The sequence below is a fragment of the Leptodactylus fuscus genome, chromosome 7 (assembly GCF_031893055.1).
Source record: "Leptodactylus fuscus isolate aLepFus1 chromosome 7, aLepFus1.hap2, whole genome shotgun sequence".
Classification (NCBI taxonomy): Eukaryota; Metazoa; Chordata; class Amphibia; order Anura; family Leptodactylidae; genus Leptodactylus; species Leptodactylus fuscus.
In genome coordinates, this window is record NC_134271.1 from 48,221,051 (window position 1) to 48,240,490 (window position 19,440).

The following is a 19,440-nucleotide window of genomic DNA, read 5'->3' on the forward strand; positions in this document are numbered from 1 at the left end:
CTCTGTGATATCATAGTACAGGGATAATGTACACATTGATGTCACAGCACATGTCATAGCACTGGCGTGAAACATCACTGAACAGGGTGTGGGGAAGTTAGCTGGGTAGCAGCAGTGGTGCGGACCCAAACAGTTAAGACAGGGACACAAAAGTGTGCAGCAAACTGATTTATTTACAAAAAAAGACAGAAAACAAATAAATCTTGGCTTCAGGCATAAAAAAAATACAAAACAAAACACAGCCTTAACTTCAGGCAAAAAATAAATCTCTGCTCGTCCGAGCTCTAACTAAACAGTAACAAAAAATACCTCACTATACGTGTGGCTTACTGTCAGCCACACAAACAAAAACAAGCCAGTCCAACTTGGCCTCACCAGACTGAAAATGTCAGGGCAGCTCCCACCTCCTCTCACTCCCAGGTTCTGCTCTGGTCTGCAGGATCAGCAGCCTTTTATGGGTCACTATTGAGCCCAGGATCTACACCTGATCCTAAGGATCCTAGGGATAATAAACACAATGATATCATAACACAGGAATAAGGGCGGAAAGTGATGTCATAGCACAAGAATAAAATACACAGTGATACTACAGCACATACATAATGCACAGTGATCTCACAGTATAGGAATAAGGCGCATGGTGATGTCGCAACATAGATATAGGGTACACAGTGATGCCATCTGCATATTCTTTAGTAAAATAAAACCCGTTATTTGTTGGACCGCATAGTGGCTGTTAGCCCTGCTAATGTGATAGTTACTCCTATACCAGGAGTTATAAGGTAACATGAAATTATGCCATTTTTTCCAGGCGCTTTTTTTTATCACTCATCTAAATTTTCTCAGTGGCAACTACTTAGTGTTTGGTCTTGTAGACAACAATAATCTGTAGCATATTGCTGTCATATTGTTAGAAATAGACCTGGGACCTCTTCAGCTGCTACTGTGAGATTGTTTTGTATTTGTGTTCCCCTTTAAGAACTGCTCAGCTGTCTTTCCAAGTCTTTACTAGTCCACTTCCATCTTTCCCTCCCCGCTGGCTATTCAGTATTCCTGGTGGTTAGCTGTTTGTAATTGCTCCTGTTCCCCATTTGTATCTGACCTCTGGCCTCGTTTTCTGCTTTCTGAATCTGCTCCTATGTTCCTCTCTGTTATGACCCTTACTTGCGTCCTAGATTTCTCTCCACTGAACCGATTTTGTACCATGCCAATCTCTCGCTGCCAACGGAACTGTAGACTATTCTCTTGCCTGATCCTTTTGTATTTTACTGACCAGAATTGGACTGGCCCATCAGGGAACTGGTGAATCCCCCGGTGGGCCCCGAGCCTCGACTATTAGTACTCATTTTCCCAATGCAGATGCATTGATAAGGAGCCCGATCAGGATGCATTGACAAAATGAGGACTGATAGTGGTCAGGAGTTGGATCGGTAACCTCGGGGGCCCCAGGCTGTAGACAACACCGTAATGATTAAAGATAGCTGGCTACCGGCAGTTGCCCAGGGTCCTGACATACACAGGGTCCTCCTGCCAGTGGTATACTTTCCTATTAATATAGGGAAAGAATATATCAGAAGGACACCATGTGCGCAGCAGCATCAGCTATCGTTGCCATTTTATGAAGAACTTTCTGTGCAGCCCGGACTTCTCTCTTCCCCCTCCTGTCCTCTATGGAGTTTCTGCAAAAAGCACTGCAGGAAAAACTGGTGTGTTGCCACTAGGGTTTTTCCTGCAGCACTTTATTGCTTCGGGATGCTACATGGGGCATTAGCCTTATAGTGTAGTCCACTGTATATTAAGATAATTAGGATTAGGCCCAACAGCGAGACACAGCTAAAAATCACCATGGAAATAAATAGCAGTGAATCACAGTATTTTTTCCACAGTGTTTTTTATTGAGCTTTTGATGTATTTTTCCCTGCACTTTCTCCCAATGGCGCAGCTGAGATTGCCCTGCCATGTTTTGCGAATAGCAAGCATTGCAGCATTTATCACTTTTTTTTTTCCTGCAATGTGTGGATGAGGTAAATGTGATTAAATTTCATTCACTTTGCTTGTTTTGTAAAACATATAATTTTTTTTTTCTGCCATAGCCAAAAACACTGTGTTTCTGCAGTGTGGTGGCTTTAACCTAAAGAGGTTGTCCACAAACTGGAGTGATCACTGTGGCAGCCACCAATTAGGTGTAAAATTGTTCCCCCTCATGGCTTCATTTCTGGAATTCCTGTACCTAATTGGTCTTAGTGGTCACATAAGGTGCAGGACTCCCAGCAAGGAGATGCTGGCATGAGACTGAATGGACACTGGCAGTGCACAAACAAGCAACTGGGACATGTGAGTATGCTTTTTTATTTATTTATTTTTATTTCACGCCGCCCGCCCAGCACATGGTTAGTTCCAATTCCTGAAAAAAATCTTTAAAGTATTTATCCATCTTTCTAATATTGATTTCCTGTCCTTAGCATAGGCCATCAATATTACATCTGTGTTGATACAACAGCCAGGACCTCTGCAGATCAGCTCTTCCAGGACAGCAGGGCTACAGGTAATGGTAACATTTCTAGGAGCAGCGCTGTTCACTTGCCATCCAGGATGTAGCAGTGGGTTTAGGTAGTGCAGTGGTGCACATGGTATAACGGATGAGCAGCATGGCTCTCACCATGTTATTACCTTTAGCCGCCCTGTCTTGGTATTGCTGGTCTGCAGGGATCCATTGGTGGGCCCGAGACACCCCCATCTGACACTGCCAATAACCTCTTGTTACCAACCAGACTGACGACCGCGATCCTTGCAGCTGAAGCTGCTCTCTTGCTACTACAGGCATTTTCTGACAATCTATCAGGTCCAACACAATTCAGATGAGTTTATCTGCTATCCTGGGTCTGCTGTTGCCTGTGGTGCGCTTGGCCATCTGTATTCTCTTCAATAGCTGCTGACCCCACCACTAGGGGCTCTAGTGAACATGTCTAGAGGCTGGACTTGGCTCTGTTGTGAGGTGCAGGGTGCTGAGTGCATTGGCCATATTTCAGGTGAACCTGGTTTTCTGAAATTAATTTTGTCTGAGTTTTGAACTGTATTTGCTCATAACACATAAACAGTTTCCTCTTATTACTACATATTTTCTGTTTTATATCAACAACAAACAAAATACAGTACAAATACATCACAAAAATGTCAACGCCCCACAAGCAAATGAAGGGTAACTTAATATAATCTGTGGTTGCACATGAAGTAAGAACATCTGCCCCAGCCCTATAATAATAATTCATTGAACAAACACTCAAAATTACAACTCCATATATTTCTAGTAGAGATGAGCGAACACTAAAATGTTCGAGGTTCGAAATTCGATTCGAACAGCCGCTCACTATTCGAGCGTTCGAATGGGTTTCGAACCCCATTATAGTCTATGGGGAACATAAACTCGTTAAGGGGGAAACCCAAATCCATGTCTGGAGGGTCACCAAGTCCACTATCACACCCCAGGAAATGATACCAACACCTCTGGAATGACACTGGGACAGCAGGGGAAGCATGTCTGGGGGCATAAAAGTCACTTTATTTCATGGAAATCCCTGTCAGGGTGAATTCACACTGAGTAAACGCTAGCTTATTCTGAACGTAAAACACGTTCAGAATAAGCAGCGTCTAAAGCAGCTCCATTCATTTCTATGGGAGTGGGGATACGAGCGCTCCCCATAGAAATGAATGGGCTGCTTCTTTCACTCCGTGCAGTCCCATTGAAGTGAATGGGGAGTGCCGGCGTGTACGCTCCGGCATGAGCAGAGCTTGCCGTATACGCCGGCACTCCCCATTCACTTCAATGGGACTGCACGGAGTGAAAGAAGCAGCCCATTCATTTCTATGGGGAGCGCTCGTATCCCCGCTCCCATAGAAATGAATGGAGCTGCTTTAGACGCCGCTTATTCTGAACGTGTTTTACGTTCAGAATAAGCTAGCGTTTACTCAGTGTGAATTCACCCTCAGTTTGCGATTTTCGCAAGCTAACTTTTCCCCATAGAAATGCATTGGCCAGTGCTGATTGGCCAGAGTACGGAACTCGACCAATCAGCGCTGGCTCTGCTGGAGGAGGCGGAGTCTAAGATCGCTCTACACCAGTCTCCATTCAGGTCCGACCTTAGACTCCGCCTCCTCCGGCAGAGCCAGCGCTGATTGGCCGAAGGCTGGCCAATGCATTCCTATGCGAATGCAGAGACTTAGCAGTGCTGAGCCAGTTCTGCTCAACTACACATCTGATGCACACTCGGCACTGCTACATCAGATGTAGCAATCTGATGTAGCAGAGCCGAGGGTGCACTAGAACCCCTGTGCAAACTCAGTTCACGCTAATAGAATGCATTGGCCAGCGCTGATTGGACAGAGTACGGAACTCGACCAATCAGCGCTGGCTCTGCTGGAGGAGGCGGAGTCTAAGATCGCTCCACACCAGTCTCCATTCAGGTCCGACCTTAGACTCCGCCTCCTCCAGCAGAGCCAGCGCTGATTGGCCGAATTCCGTACTCTGGCCAATCAGCACTGGCTAATGCATTGTATTGGCGTGATGAAGCAGTGCTGAATGTGTGTGCTTAGCAGACACATTCAGCTCTACTTCATCGGGCTAATAGAATGCATTGGCCAATCAGCGCTGGCCAATGCATTCTATTAGCTTGATGAAGCAGAGTGTGCACAAGGGTTCAAGCACACCCTCGGCTCTGATGTAGCAGAGCCGAGGGTGCACAAGGTGTAGTTGAGCTAAACACACACATTCAGCACTGCTTCATCACGCCAACAGAATGCATTGGCCAGCACTGATTGGCCAGAGTACGGAATTCGGCCAATCAGCGCTGGCCAATGCATCCCTATGGGAAAAAGTTTATCTCACAAAAATCACAATTACACACCCGATAGAGCCCCAAAAAGTTATTTTTAATAACATTCCCCCCTAAATAAAGGTTATCCCTAGCTATCCCTGCCTGTACAGCTATCCCTGTCTCATAGTCACAAAGTTCCCATTCTCATATGACCCGGATTTGAAATCCACTATTCGTCTAAAATGGAGGTCACCTGATTTCGGCAGCCAATGACTTTTTCCAATTTTTTTCAATGCCCCCGGTGTCGTAGTTCCTGTCCCATCTCCCCTTCGCTGTTATTGGTGCAAAAAAGGCACCAGGGAAGGTGGGAGGGGAATCGAATTTTGGTGCACTTTACCACGCGGTGTTCGATTCGATTCGAACATGGCGAACACCCTGATATCCGATCGAACATGTGTTCGATAGAACACTGTTCGCTCATCTCTAATTTCTAGTATTCAGACTAAGCACCTACTAAACTAATACACTGCAAATATATTGTGACCAATACCCCAGAGAACTATCAGCAAATGTGAACATAGGAAGAGCATGCTTCATATATATCCCACAGCAGCCCCTGCAGCCTATATTATGCCCCACAGTGGCACAATAGACTGTGGGGCATAATAGAGGTTGCAGGGGGGGCCGCTGTGGGCATAATAAAGGTTACAGGGGCCACAGTGGACCCTGAAACCTCTATTATGCCCCACAGTGGCCCACCCATTAACTATCTTTTCAGACCCCCGAGTATAATAGAGACCCAGGGAAAGTCAGGGAAAATAATAAACAGTTTTACTCACCTCTCCGGGATGTTAATCCTAGCAGACTTTGAGGCCGTAGATACTCCAGCAGGTAGTGGCCTATTATAAAACAAAGAAAAAAGTATGTTACTCACCGACCTCGCCTCTGCTCCCTCTGCTGCCACTTCTTTTCACCCGGCAATGAGATGTCTGTGTCTCAGCGCAGGAGGCGTAATGACACCTCTGCGTTCAGACGCAGAGGTCTGAATCATGCAGCAGAGGACTGCTCGGGTTGTTTGCAGAGTGGCCCTGTCTTGCGCTAGTTCAGAATTTATTTATTTATTTATTTTAAATCTAATTGCAGCGGCTGCTGCCCCCTCCGGAGTGCCGCCTTAGGCCGCCACCTCACCTCGCCTCATTAGAGGTGAGGCCCTGGCCCCATCTGTCAGTTCATCTCCCACCAAATGCTAGGTGGATCCCAGGTCCTACTCTATAAAACCCTTCTTCCTCTAGTCAACTCTGTTCAGTCTGTAACTCTTTACAACTCAACCCACTAAGACACATCTGAAGCCTACATATAACCAGACCTTCTATACATGTAACCAGACCTTCTATACATGTAACCAGACCTCCTATACATGTAATCAGACCTTCTATACATGTAGCCAGACCTCCTATACATGTAGCCAAACCTTCTGTACATGTAACCAGACCTTCTATACATGTAGCCAAATCTCCTATACATGTAACCAGACCACCTATACATGTAACCAGACCTCCTATACATGTAGCCAAACCTCCTATACAAGTAGCCAGACCTCATTACATGTAGCCAGCTTCTACCTATTTTCCACAGAACTAGTTTGAATCACAGGTCTGACCACACCCAGTTATGGTTTTTACTGGATTTGGGCTCAACAATATTTACCCCTTCCCTCCAGGTTAACATTATCTGCCCAGTCAAAGTTTCACACCAAGAGTACACTGCTCCAAGGCTGACTGCACATTTACCCAGGTCATGCAGCAAACACCACATACAGCCCTCCTTCATGACCAGCCTCCCTAAGGCTAAGTTTTCTGCGCGGCTAGACGCAACTGGATGCCAGTGCATCGGCATCCTATCGTGGCATCTCGCTCCTAGGAATGAGTCTGACTGACTCAGCCGCAGAATCCATGGGAAGATAGGGCATGCCACTTCTTTTTCCCGCTGGCTGAAAAAAATCACTAGCAGGGAAAAAAAGCTAGTGACTCCCATTAAATGGGTGACATTTTTGCAGATGGATTTTGAGGCGGATTCTGCGTCAAAATCCGCCTGCAAAAAATTCTGTGTGATCATACCCTAAAACATGCCTCAGAAGTGGTCATCTCAGGCTTTGCCACACTGCTTAGGCCTCACATCATACTCCACCTTTCTTTTTATCCCAGTACTAAACTCTTCAAAGGGCAACTCTTTGAAGTCCTATAGTATATTATCATTCTCAGTGACTGCACCAACCACCAGCATACTGCAGTCCTCTTAAATGGATCAGGTCCCAGGCACACAGGCCAGCTATAGCGCCCATAAGCACTGCACACAGACCATCCACATGTTCCTTTACTGCAGCTTCTTCTCCCCTTTTACTCTTCCCCCCTGCAGTTATTTGTCATTCTGTAATGTCCCGATACTGCTCGTCCAATTCCCTTTAATAGTCCTTGCAGACCGAGATGGTATGGACATTTGCATATAAGGTAAAGAGATCCCTCCCCCTTCATTCCTTCTATTTTACCAGAGCCAGCACACATAGGGGGTCTATTAATGCGCCATGTTGTGGATGTTTTTGTGAACTACACCTGCCTATACTTGCCATTGTAATTTGAGTTGCCATGTAGCCAGCTTCTACCTATTTTCCACAGAACTAGTTTGAATCACAGGTCTGACCACACCCAGTTATGGTTTTTACTGGATTTGGGCTCAACAATATTTACCCCTTCCCTCCAGGTTAACATTATCTGCCCAGTCAAAGTTTCACACCAAGAGTACACTGCTCCAAGGCTGACTGCACATTTACCCAGGTCATGCAGCAAACACCACATACAGCCCTCCTTCATGACCAGCCTCCCTAAGGCTAAGTTTTCTGCGCGGCTAGACGCAACTGGATGCCAGTGATCAGGTGACCTTCAGGACCAATCAAGTTCCCTTGACTGGCCTGGAGGAGGAGGAGTTACAGCCCCCTCTAGGGGGGTTGGGGACCTTTTGTCTGGGTCTTTTGTGTGGAGCCATCGAACACATGAGAAGCTGAAAATGGCAGCCAAGTCTCAGAGCACTCCAAACAGAGATGTCTTTTCCTCTGTACTCAAGATTCTCCTCAGAGAGTGTTTTCCTCTGAAACTCCAAGCCTACAAGCACTAAAGTTTACGGACCTGTTTTATCCATACATCTGGGACTTCTACACGTATGTCTCTATTCAAGTAAGTCTTTGGGACAAATCTATATTTAAGAAGCCCATAGCAGAATTTGAGGGTCTCCCGCTGCTGGCACTTTTAGTTTCTCTCCTACATACGTGTACCCAGTTTGTTGAGGACTAACCCCCTGGATACAGGCCATCCTTACAAGTATATACAAGTTTAACTACCCAAGCAACTATTGATTAAACTATCCAAAGCATTCCTGCTCCATGCTCTATCACCTGCTTAATTGGACACTGCCTACAAAGATCGATGTATTGTATGTGAAGAATTACTCCATATGTACATTTGTATTACTTTGTCCTGCTAGTAAAAGAGCAACGACTACCCCTGAGACCTGGTTGTCTGTTGTCATTGTCAGATATCACGTGGGGGTGGGTAGTCGAGGACATCAAAAAGGAGATTTTGTGCACATTTGGGACCCAGGGACCCCCTGAAAGCCGGCCACATCTGATATATTACCCATGATACCAGCCCTGGCCCTCCTGAGTGTTACAATTCCATGGTGGGCCAGCTCATTGGCATCATCACATACATCTCATACAATTCCCTGACAGTACCAGGCTCTTCATGGGTCTACTTCAAAATTCAGACCTCCCTCTAGAGCTGATACCAATAGCAGAATATTAATGCAACATTGCAAGGCATGGTGACCAACTGTTGGGACAACCTGCAGAACAAAAGCATAGACATATATACACTGTTATACAAAGAAAACAATTACACTACTAAGCAGTGTCTCCGATGGCTATCAAGGCTATTTAAAGTGACAGCCAAACAGGAGGATGGCTATTACTGTAAATGAACGTCATCTTTTATAGTTATAAAGGATAGAGCCAGAGTCTATGTACTGTGTAGAGAGAGTAAAACTATCACAAGCACAATGTGAGCGCTACTTGCTCTGAGTACTGTTTTTGCCCATTATATAACTTGTATCTTACATTTTATGGAATTTTTCACCTCCGTTATCCCTAAGCTTCTGGGTGAATTCTAGTACATAACATTTACTTACTCAAACAAAAGCATCATAGAGGACATTCAACAGAAGTACTGAGTAATAAACTGATGTGAAAAAAACTTTTGGGGTGAGATAGAAAACTTACTATTAGCTAAAGCTTTCTTTCTGCCTATGTTTGCTTCTCTCTCTCTCTCTGGACTCCCCCTCCGCTTCCTCTCTACATAGTCTTCTATAGAAAGGTATTATTTGAGATTTCAGTCGGCTGACAGTTGATGTTGGGAAGCCAAGACGGATTAAGCAAAGGTTGCAGATGAGTTAAAATATTAGTAGCAGAAAGGGAACCTGATAAGTGGAGAAATAGAATATTTCTGCAAAGTTGTTACACAGTTAGTGACCATTTAAGGCTCTATTTCCTTGGTGTGAGCTGTAAAGTCATAAAGTTCTTGTGTTAGGCTGGCATCCCAGTAGTTGGATTCCCTCCAGTTTTGTGATGCGTTCTGATTCTGGGTTAACCCCTTTAAGACACCGACATGGGTTGTCACTCAATTGTCCTAAATTTCTGAATGATATATCTGCCAAACCTCTCTATTGGGGAATAGATAGATTAGTTATTTAGGAGACAAGAGAAGTTGGAAGTTGAAAAAGTGAGTATATTGTTACTTAGTTTTCCCAGAGACGGCTTACTGGACATATCATAAACCTGTCTATTGGTGATTTTCATGAGCGAAATCAACAAAACGCTTATATTCACAGATGACAGATTTGTTCGTTGCATACATCTGGATAGGGTTTGTATTTATTGCTCTATACCCCACTCACACGAATGGTACAGTTGTAGACATTTGTCAAACACATTTGCCATGTGTGACCCTACCCTAAAGGTGTCCCAACAATCTGTGATTGGCCTGAATGCAGGGACCCGCACAATCATTAGAACAATGTTCTGCAGCATTCTTTGAGTACTGAGACCTATTTTAACTTTACTAGAAACAGCAAAACTCCTGAGCCGAATCTGGTTTTGTAACTCAGCCCAATTCCCTCTAATGGGGCTGACCTGCAATAAAGGAAACAGCACATGAACAAGAATGTCAGTGTATTTGCTAGTCTCAGCAAGCTGTGGCTGTTTCCCTTTAATCCTATTTACAAACTACATTATATTTTGAAATGCTGAATTTTCTAGAAACAGCGCCACTCCTGCCCACAGGCGGTGTCTGGTATTGCAGCTTTTTTCTCATTCAAATGAATAACTCTGAACTGAAATACAATACAAAGTGGGCTCTTTTATATAAAAATCAGACTTTTCTTAACAATTCTAAGCAGCTCCTTTTAAAGTAAGAGCTTACAGGTAGTTACTTAAGAAATGACCTTGTACACTTCCCATGAGAAATTCATGCCCCATTAAGTAGAGAACTGTATTTCGACCTCCTACTTTAACTCAGTTGATCAGCTGATAGTCATAATATGTTTTTGTTGCCCTTTCTGACTTTTAAGTTGCCCGAATGGGACTTTTATAATTAATTATACCCAGGACACTAAATGGTTACTGATGGTTTCTGTGTTTTATATATCTGCCTCAATTGTAGCCTGGATTGGTGCTGCATGAATAAGCCTAATGTTATGCCTCAGAAAATGTGACCACAAATTGTAATTTTTGTGTAAGGATACATAAAGTCTGATCTCATAATGATTGTCTAGGCGCTGTAATTCTTCAGTTTATAGCAGTGTATAATTTATCATCCCAAAAGGAGATCATTACCAAGATTTTATGGAGGACAATAGAAAACAGTGCCAGTTTGTTTCAATTTTCCTTAACTAATGGTTCCAAAAAGAACCAAAGTGGGAGTGCGATGCCACAACAAGCAGAGACGGCACATTATTATTTATGTGTCCTTTGTTGGAATGTACAAATGCGTTCTCAATTTCTTCATTAAAAATCCTCATTGATATCTTGTAATCCCTTCTCAGGTAGAAACTACATAAAGTAATGACATTTTATATCTTCATAGGTTATAAATATACACATCTCTGAAGGTAAAGCTGTGCATCATAGGAACCCCATGCGTAAACTTCTAAGCTCCCTCTAGTGGTGGTTACAGGCAACCAGAATTATAATAGTTACCTAATAGCAAATGGTCTTTCAACTTGAAAAACGGAGGGGGAGCAGAAGGTAGAGCCCAGTGAGGCAGAAGCTAGCAGAGAGGAACAAGCTGCTGGGACACACACTAAGATTTAATTCTATTATAACACTTCTGTTATAACAGTTTTTCAGCAGATCTTAGCAGGACTGAGTTGTATAGATGGTACTAAAAGTCTGGTTTAAAGAGAGATCTTTCTATAATCTGCTTCAGAATTCGTGTTCCCCTCCTTTTCATTCACTCCTCTTCCTGCTTCTTCCTCCCCTATCCATAGGATTGTACGAACTGACAGATTTTCTGAACTGAACTGAGCCATTTGCCAGGCAGGAGAGGAACTGATAAGATAAATTTTCTGGGGCAACATAGTGGCTCAGTGGTTAGCACTGCAGCCTTCAAGTGCTGGAGTCCTGGGTTTGAATCGTGCCAGGAACAACATCTGCAAGATTTTGTATGTTCTCCCCATGTTTGTTTAGATTTCCTCCCATACTCCAATGACATACTGCTGGGGAAAAAAAATGGACATTGTGAGCCTTCACAATCTACATAAAAAAAAAGATAATTTTTCTTCAATCTTTAAATCTTTACCACTGTTTGTCCCTAATAGAGATTTTATGCAGAATTTTATGTTAATTAAAGGGGCTGTCCCATTATGGATTTGTGGACACAGGACAGGGGATAGGTATCTAATCATTAGGGGCCTGATTGCCAGGTCCCGCAGTGACCAGGAGAATGGTGGACTTCACACCTCCTTGTGTGTGTGTCTCCTTATGAATGGAGCTCCAGTACTCTTACATGTCATGGTGCTCCATTCACTTCTCTGGGACTGCCGAGACTATAATCTCCAACACTGCCCGTAACTCCATAGAAGTGAATGAAGTGACGGTCACGCAAGCACGCTGTAGCTCCATTCACAAGGAGGCCTTAGAGAGACTTTTGGATCCCCATTCTATTGATCATTATGGACTTGGGGATCGGTCTCCAGTGATTTGAATCTTATCCTCTGTTCGGTGGATTATAACATGGTAATGGCAATACAATGTTTTAAATGTGCGCATAGACATAGGATATAATGATAAAATTTTGACTGCCTGCAGCCACCTCTAGTGGGAACTAAAGCATTTACTGCATTCTCTTATGACTGAGCTTAATGTATCAATCGTAAACAGTAATTCCTTTTCAATAGCCATTGTCAGACACTTCATTGACTGATATAAATATTTTTTTTTTGTCCTTTGGTTACAAATCTGTATTACTAAGTGTTAATAATTGTAACTTTTATTTGTAATTGCTTCTTATTATTTTCACCTATTTCCACAAATACATTGTTTTGGAAAAACTTAATATTTAGCAGTGGGTTACACATGAAACACAGAATTTCCCAGCCAAGACTTATTTAGAAAACAAATTTGAATTAAATATTTAGAACTTAAATTCATTTTTTATTTTTGTGTAGATATTTAACAACTGTGGAAGCTACAAGTTTACATCAACAATATTGTCCTGACAAGTTATGCATGCAGGGTTTTTCTGTCTGCTTGAGAAGTCGGACATCTTCACTTGCGGACAGGAAAGGACGGGCACGGAGTGCAAAAGAACGCACCCGATGCCCATTGAAATAAATGACAGGTGTCACGGACACAGCTAGTGTCCGCTCCTAGTGTCCGTGACAGATTTTGAGCGGACACTAGGAGCGGACACTACCTGTCGGACACCGACGGTAGTGTGAACGCCCCCTTAGAAGTAATTGACCGCTGCATGTGATTTATTTATTAAAAGTCAGCCTTTCTGGATAAAATATTGTTTTCTGAATTCAATTATAGGAAAGCATGTAGCATTATAGTTAGGTATTCCTGTCTATTCAAATGCGCTCCTCAAGATAGAGTGACTTGTTGAAGCCCGCTATTGGCACTCAGCACCCAGGGTGCATGTAGTATCAGCAGTCCCCCTCTAGCCATAGCCCTGCAGGTGCAAACAAAAATCTGTAAAGTTATAATATTCAAGTGTTTGGATGCAGACATATCTGTACAGCAATACATCGCTCTCCTATGTATTTGTCCTGACTTCTAAAATGTCTCTGCATTGTATAAGGATGTTAACATGTATCTGAATATATATATATATATATATATATATATATATATATATATATATATATACTGTATACACTGTATATCTTACCTGACTTGGAGAAAAAACCCTCATTGAAACAACAGTGGAAATAGTGACACCTACAGGTGAAAATATATGTTACACTTCTAATTGTATGCTGTCATTTGCCACAAAGACTACATCACACAATGCCATTCCTGTTATTTTAATGTAGTTGCCTCTAACCTATGAATCTCTGGCTTTTGCTGAACTACAATTCCCAGCAGTCAGAGTATTCTGGGAGTTGTATTTGTGCAAAAACTAGAGACTAACAAGTCGGAGTGTATTATTTTATAGGGAAAAAGCCTTATATCTTTGTAAACCTTTCACTGACCACAACATTATTTGTCCACAGAGCGACAGCTTTCAAAATAGCTCTGGCAGAATATTCTGAGAAGAACGGCAGGTATATTATTAGCGCCCGGGGAAGAGAATAACATTTTTGTGAACTGCGTTTCGAGCCCATTTCTACTGAGTCACACAAGCTGCAAAAGGAACTTTTGTTGGAGGTGGAAACAGGAGGAGGTAAATAACTTGTCTGCTACTCATCACTAAATGTCATTTTGCCTGCTCTGTTATTAAAGACTAGACAAATATAAACAGGCCGCTGGGTCTGCCAGCGCTGCTACTAATTGTGGTTTCTTTTATTACAGACTGCAGCTTGCCATTTTCAGGCAGTTTAAAGGTGCAGCTCCATTCATATATCCCAGCTATTCATTTAATTAACAGTCTTCACTCTTTCTTTCTATGAAGCATAAAAGTAAATCCCCAATAAGAATCACAGAGCCGCCCGCCTCGCTTTTATTTTACTGTATAACAGCTCATAAAGCATTTTCCTTGACAATAATCCTTAAAATTCATCATTTGTAATTCTACAGTATCTGTAGACAGTCGCTTTTGTTGTACCCGCTTCTGAAGAGTGCCTTTGTAATTTGTGTATTTGGCACTGTTTGATTTTATCTGGGACACATTATAACATTTCATCAGCTAGCTACATCTATAATAGAATGTTGTGCTACATAGCTATTTATTATAATGAATGATATAGTATTGTGAGCTGGAAACCATCAAGTTATGCTACGGGTACCTGTATATGGCTAGTACCTGGTACCAGCGAATGTACCCTTGGTCTATTTCCTTGCACTCCTGGTCTCCTGGCATTAATGATCATCACATGCAATTGGATTTTCATTCTTCCTCTTCACTAGCTCCTGACACCCCATGTATCTTCAGAGCTTATCAACATTGCTGTAAACCATGGAGGCAAAGCAGGCGGCTGCATTAGGTCTCTGGGAAAGAGGGGGCACAGCTTTGGTAAGTTCCTTTGTATTACTTATAAGAACCAGTGCGTAACTCTATAGGAAATAAATTGTCAAAAAAGTGGGTGGAGAAGAAGTCCAAGGATTATTAAAAGGAACTAGATTGTGGAACAAGTGGTAGCTCCTTCTGTCCTGAGTGGTAAAACTGGCACCATAATATATGGTCTGTGGCCCTAAAACGTCTGCATCCTCTTCGTAATGACGTCACTGTCCTGAGTCTTCTGCGCCAGGACACAGTAGTCCTGCTGCTTCCAGTAAGCGACTGCCGTGCTGGTGGTGGAAGCTCCTTCTTGGGGGATCGGAGGTAGGTGAGTATCATCAATTTTTTTTCTCACTTTGGGCATTTTAATTGGGGGGGGGGCTGTGATAATATACAGTCCTATGAAAAAGTTTGGGCACCCCTATTAATCTTAATTATTTTTTGTTCTAAATATTTTGGTGTTTGCAACAGCCATTTCAGTTTGATATATCTAATAACTGATGGACACAGTAATATTTCAGGATTGAAATGAGGTTTATTGTACTAACAGAAAATGTGCAATATGCATTAAACCAAAATTTGACTGGTGCAAAAGTATGGGCACCCTTATCATTTTATTGATTTGAATTCCCCTAACTACTTTTTACTGACTTACTGAAGCACAAAATTGGTTTTGTAACCTCAGTGAGCTTTGAACTTCATAGCCAGATGTATCCAATCATAAGAAAAGGTATTTAAGGTGGCCAATTGCAAGTTGATCTCCTATTTGAATCTCCTCTGAAGAGTGGCATCATGGGCTACTCAAAACAACTCTCAAATGATCTGAAAACAAAGATTGTTCAACATAGTTGTTCAGGGGAAGGATACAAAAAGTTGTCTCAGAGATTTAACCTGTCAGTTTCCACTGTGAGGAACATAGTAAGGAAATGGAAGACCACAGGGACAGTTCTTGTTAAGCCCAGAAGTGGCAGGCCAAGAAAAATATCAGAAAGGCAGAGAAGAAGAATGGTGAGAACAGTCAAGGACAATCCACAGACCACCTCCAAAGAGCTGCAGCATCATCTTGCTGCAGATGGTGTCACTGTGCATCGGTCAACTATACAGCGCACTTTGCACAAATAGAAGCTGTATGGGAGAGTGATGAGAAAGAAGCCGTTTCTGCACGTACGCCACAAATAGAGTTGCCTGAGGTATGAAAAAGCACATTTGGACAAGGCAGCTTCATTTTGGAAACAAAAATTGAGTTGTTTGGTTATAAAAAAAGGCGTTATGCATGGCGTCCACAAAGAAACAGCATTCCAAGAAAAACACATGCTACCCACTGTAAAATTTGGTGGAGGTTCCATCATGCTTTGGGGCTGTGTGGCCAATGCCGGCATCGGGAATCTTGTTAAAGTTGAGAGTCGCATGGATTCCACTCAGTATCAGCAGATTCTTGAGAATAATGTTCAAGAATCAGTGACGAAGTTGAAGTTACGCTGGGGATGGATATTTCAGCAAGACAATGATCCAAAACACCGCTCCAAATCCTCAGGCATTCATGCAGAGGAACAATTACAATGTTCTGGAATGGCCATCCCAGTCCCCAGACCTGAATATCATTGAACATCTGTGGGATGATTTGAAGCGGGCTGTCCATGCTCGGCGACCATCTAACTTAACTGAACTTGAATTGTTTGTCCAAAATACCTTCATCCAGGATCCAGGAACTGATTAAAAGCTACAGGAAGCGACTAGAGGCTGTTATCTTTGCAAAAGGAGGATCTACTAAATATTAATGTCACTTTTCTGTTGAGGTGCCCATACTTTTGTACCGGTCAAATTTTGGTTTAATGCATATTGCACATTTTCTGTTAGTACAATAAACCTCATTTCAATCCTGAAATATTACTGTGTCCATCAGTTATTAGATATATCAAACTGAAATGGCTGTTATAAACACCAAAATATTTAGAACTAAAAATGATTAAGATTAATATGGGTGCCCAAACTTTTTCATAGGACTGTATATAAGAGGTCAATTATGGGTATTGGGAATTTAGCAAGATAAGAGGCCATAACTAATATAAGGAATATTAGGGGCTTTAATAAAAGAGGAAATAAATTGTAGAGAAAGGTCAGTGGGGGAAATAATATTACAGGACACTTGGCCATTATTAAGTGGGTTTTCTAGGGAATAATAAAGTTTACTGGCAAGGATTGTATTGGGCAAATTAAGGAGGCATGCAAGGTAAAACCTTAAAAAAATACTCACCAATGTCTGCAGCCCTTTGCTAGTATCTGTTCAGACACGGATGCTGCTTCTAGGCTACAAGTTCTGCACTGCACATGATTGGCCTCAGCAGTGGTTGGAAAGCACTCAATGATGTCACTCATATACATCACTGGGTCCTTTCCTGCCATCGCTATGGCCTCTGCAATCATGTATGGCACGTGTCTAAACAGACGGTGACAGCAGACACCCAAGCACTGGAGACAGGTAAGACTGGGTTCACACTAGTGCTTGGTTTGTGCTTAAAAAGTGGTTACCCACAGACCTCATAGACCATAATGGGGTTCGCTCGGTTTATGCTCGGTTTCTCTCTGCTTTTTTCAAGCAGAATGGGGGACAGAATTCCCGAAACACAGTTAAAGTGCGGGCGTGAACCCAGCCTGAACTACCCCACCTCCACTGTGATTTGTCGACTTTCTAGACAACCCCTTTAATACAAAAGAGTTATTAATAGGCATTATTAATACAAGAGGGGCATTTATGTAAGAGGACATCATTTATACAAGGAGACATATGAGGGTATAATTAATAATAGCAGAATTGGCCAATATTAATTTTAGATGACACTTGTGTATTATTGATTTAAGGGCATTATTAATTAGGGGTAATTATTAATTGAGAGGCACTATTAAATAAAGGAGGCACATAAGACCATTATTAAATTAAAAAGGCACACGGGGGTATTATTCATTTTCAGAAGATTTTATGTATTTTCTAATTGGGGGTAGCAGCTGAAAGGAGATTTTATGTTTTTGAGGACAATGTGGTTCGGGTGCCTGGAAAAGTGAGGAGCCAAAGATGTCTGTGTTAAAAACTTTACAGTCACAGCTGGAAGAAGCGGCCAAGGCGGTCCAGATGGAAAACAATACATTTAAACAATTTCCGTTAGAGACATCACCTGTAAGTCACAACATTGTTCCTGTACTGTATTTACCTAACTGGGCTTCATAGCCCGGTGTAGAGCCACTATCTATCATTATTCGGTCACCGTTTAGGGATAGTGTTGGTATACCTGAGTTGGGGGCCCACTTGGACGTGTTCGTTTCCCCTGTGCTGAACCTCTAGCTACGCCTGTGATTACATCACTGATTAGTTATAGCGTTTACTACATGTTAGTGATAGAGATGGATGAATTGATTCGTAATGAACCTGAATATTTCAACTTAACAATTTGTGATAAATGTCAAATGAACTAAAATGGCTGCCGCAACATCCATTGCGGTAAATTATTATATTCTCGGTATAGAGTATATTAGGTGGAGGCCCAGGGAAAGTGACAAAAATCAGAATTATCCTTTGTTCTGTCTTTACCTCCTCACAGCGTCTGGTGCTCTCCTGTGATGTCATGCGCCCGGGGGCACCGCTGAGGCCTGTGATTGGGTTATGTCACCAAATTATTAAGTATGTCCTATTTTTGGCTGACTTGGGGTAAAGACCAGTGTAGGGATCTATGATTGCGGATAACATACAGATGCAATGTGAACATAATTTTGTGTGGATTATGGATCAGTATTTGCAGATCATAAATCCAATACGGTCATGTGCAGGAGGCAGTATGATAAAATGAGTTACCTAATTAAAGGGTTAAATTACATAGTACACCCTAACAACAGGTATTATGGCCAAACAGAGCTGGGGTCTTCAGTGTCTACATATGGTATGACCCATAAATATGTCTCCCAAAAAACCTGTGAATGTGAACATATGTAATTTGCTACTTTAGGGTTCTTGTATTCTATCAGAATACTTGGGGGTAAAGATAGCAGAAATTAGAGTCTTCCTCGCAGACTTTGAGATGTCTGTAGTATGTTTTTGTGTCCTGACTTTTTATAACCCATTTCTGACATCTGATGTAATAATACAGTGGATGTCAGGTTCATAAATGGAGCTGCTCAAGATCACTGGCATTAACTGGTCAAAGCTGAACATGCACTGTAATTTTCCTGTGTAACACCAGGCCCGGGAGTGAGATCTTTAGAGCTGGTGATTCATGACTATGCCTATTGAAGGCTCCCAGACTTATCTCCTATTCATTTCTATTACAGGCAGCTCATCCCTAAAGCTGCATAATTGACTGCTGAGCATACTGTGTAGACTGTGTACACTGCTCTGTATACTGTACAGACTGCTGAGCAGCCAATCAACCAGCTTTAAGGCCACACACATCATAGACATACCCAATACAGGCATGGCTGTGATTGGCCAGGAGGGACATGTGACCCCTCTGTATAAGAGGCGGGATCACAGGTCCTGTCACCATTCCAGCTAGTTAGGTTAGGTAGAGAGTCTGCAGCTGGAGTTGGGACTGGCAGGGCCTGAGCGAAATGTAATAATTGTCAGGGCAGTGCAGCGAGGTAGTGAGAGGAGCCGGGTACTGTGAGGGGCAGTTACCTAGAAATAACAAATGCCCTTTACAGGGCAGTGACACTAAACTATGTGTGTACCCGTACTGTCTCCTAGCACAGCAACAATGACTGTGTGTGTACCCGTACTGTCTCCTAGCACAGTAACTTTTTGTGCCCATACTGTCTCCTAGTGCAGTAACTGTGTGTGTACCCATACTGTCTCCTAGCACAGTAAGGCCGGGTTCACA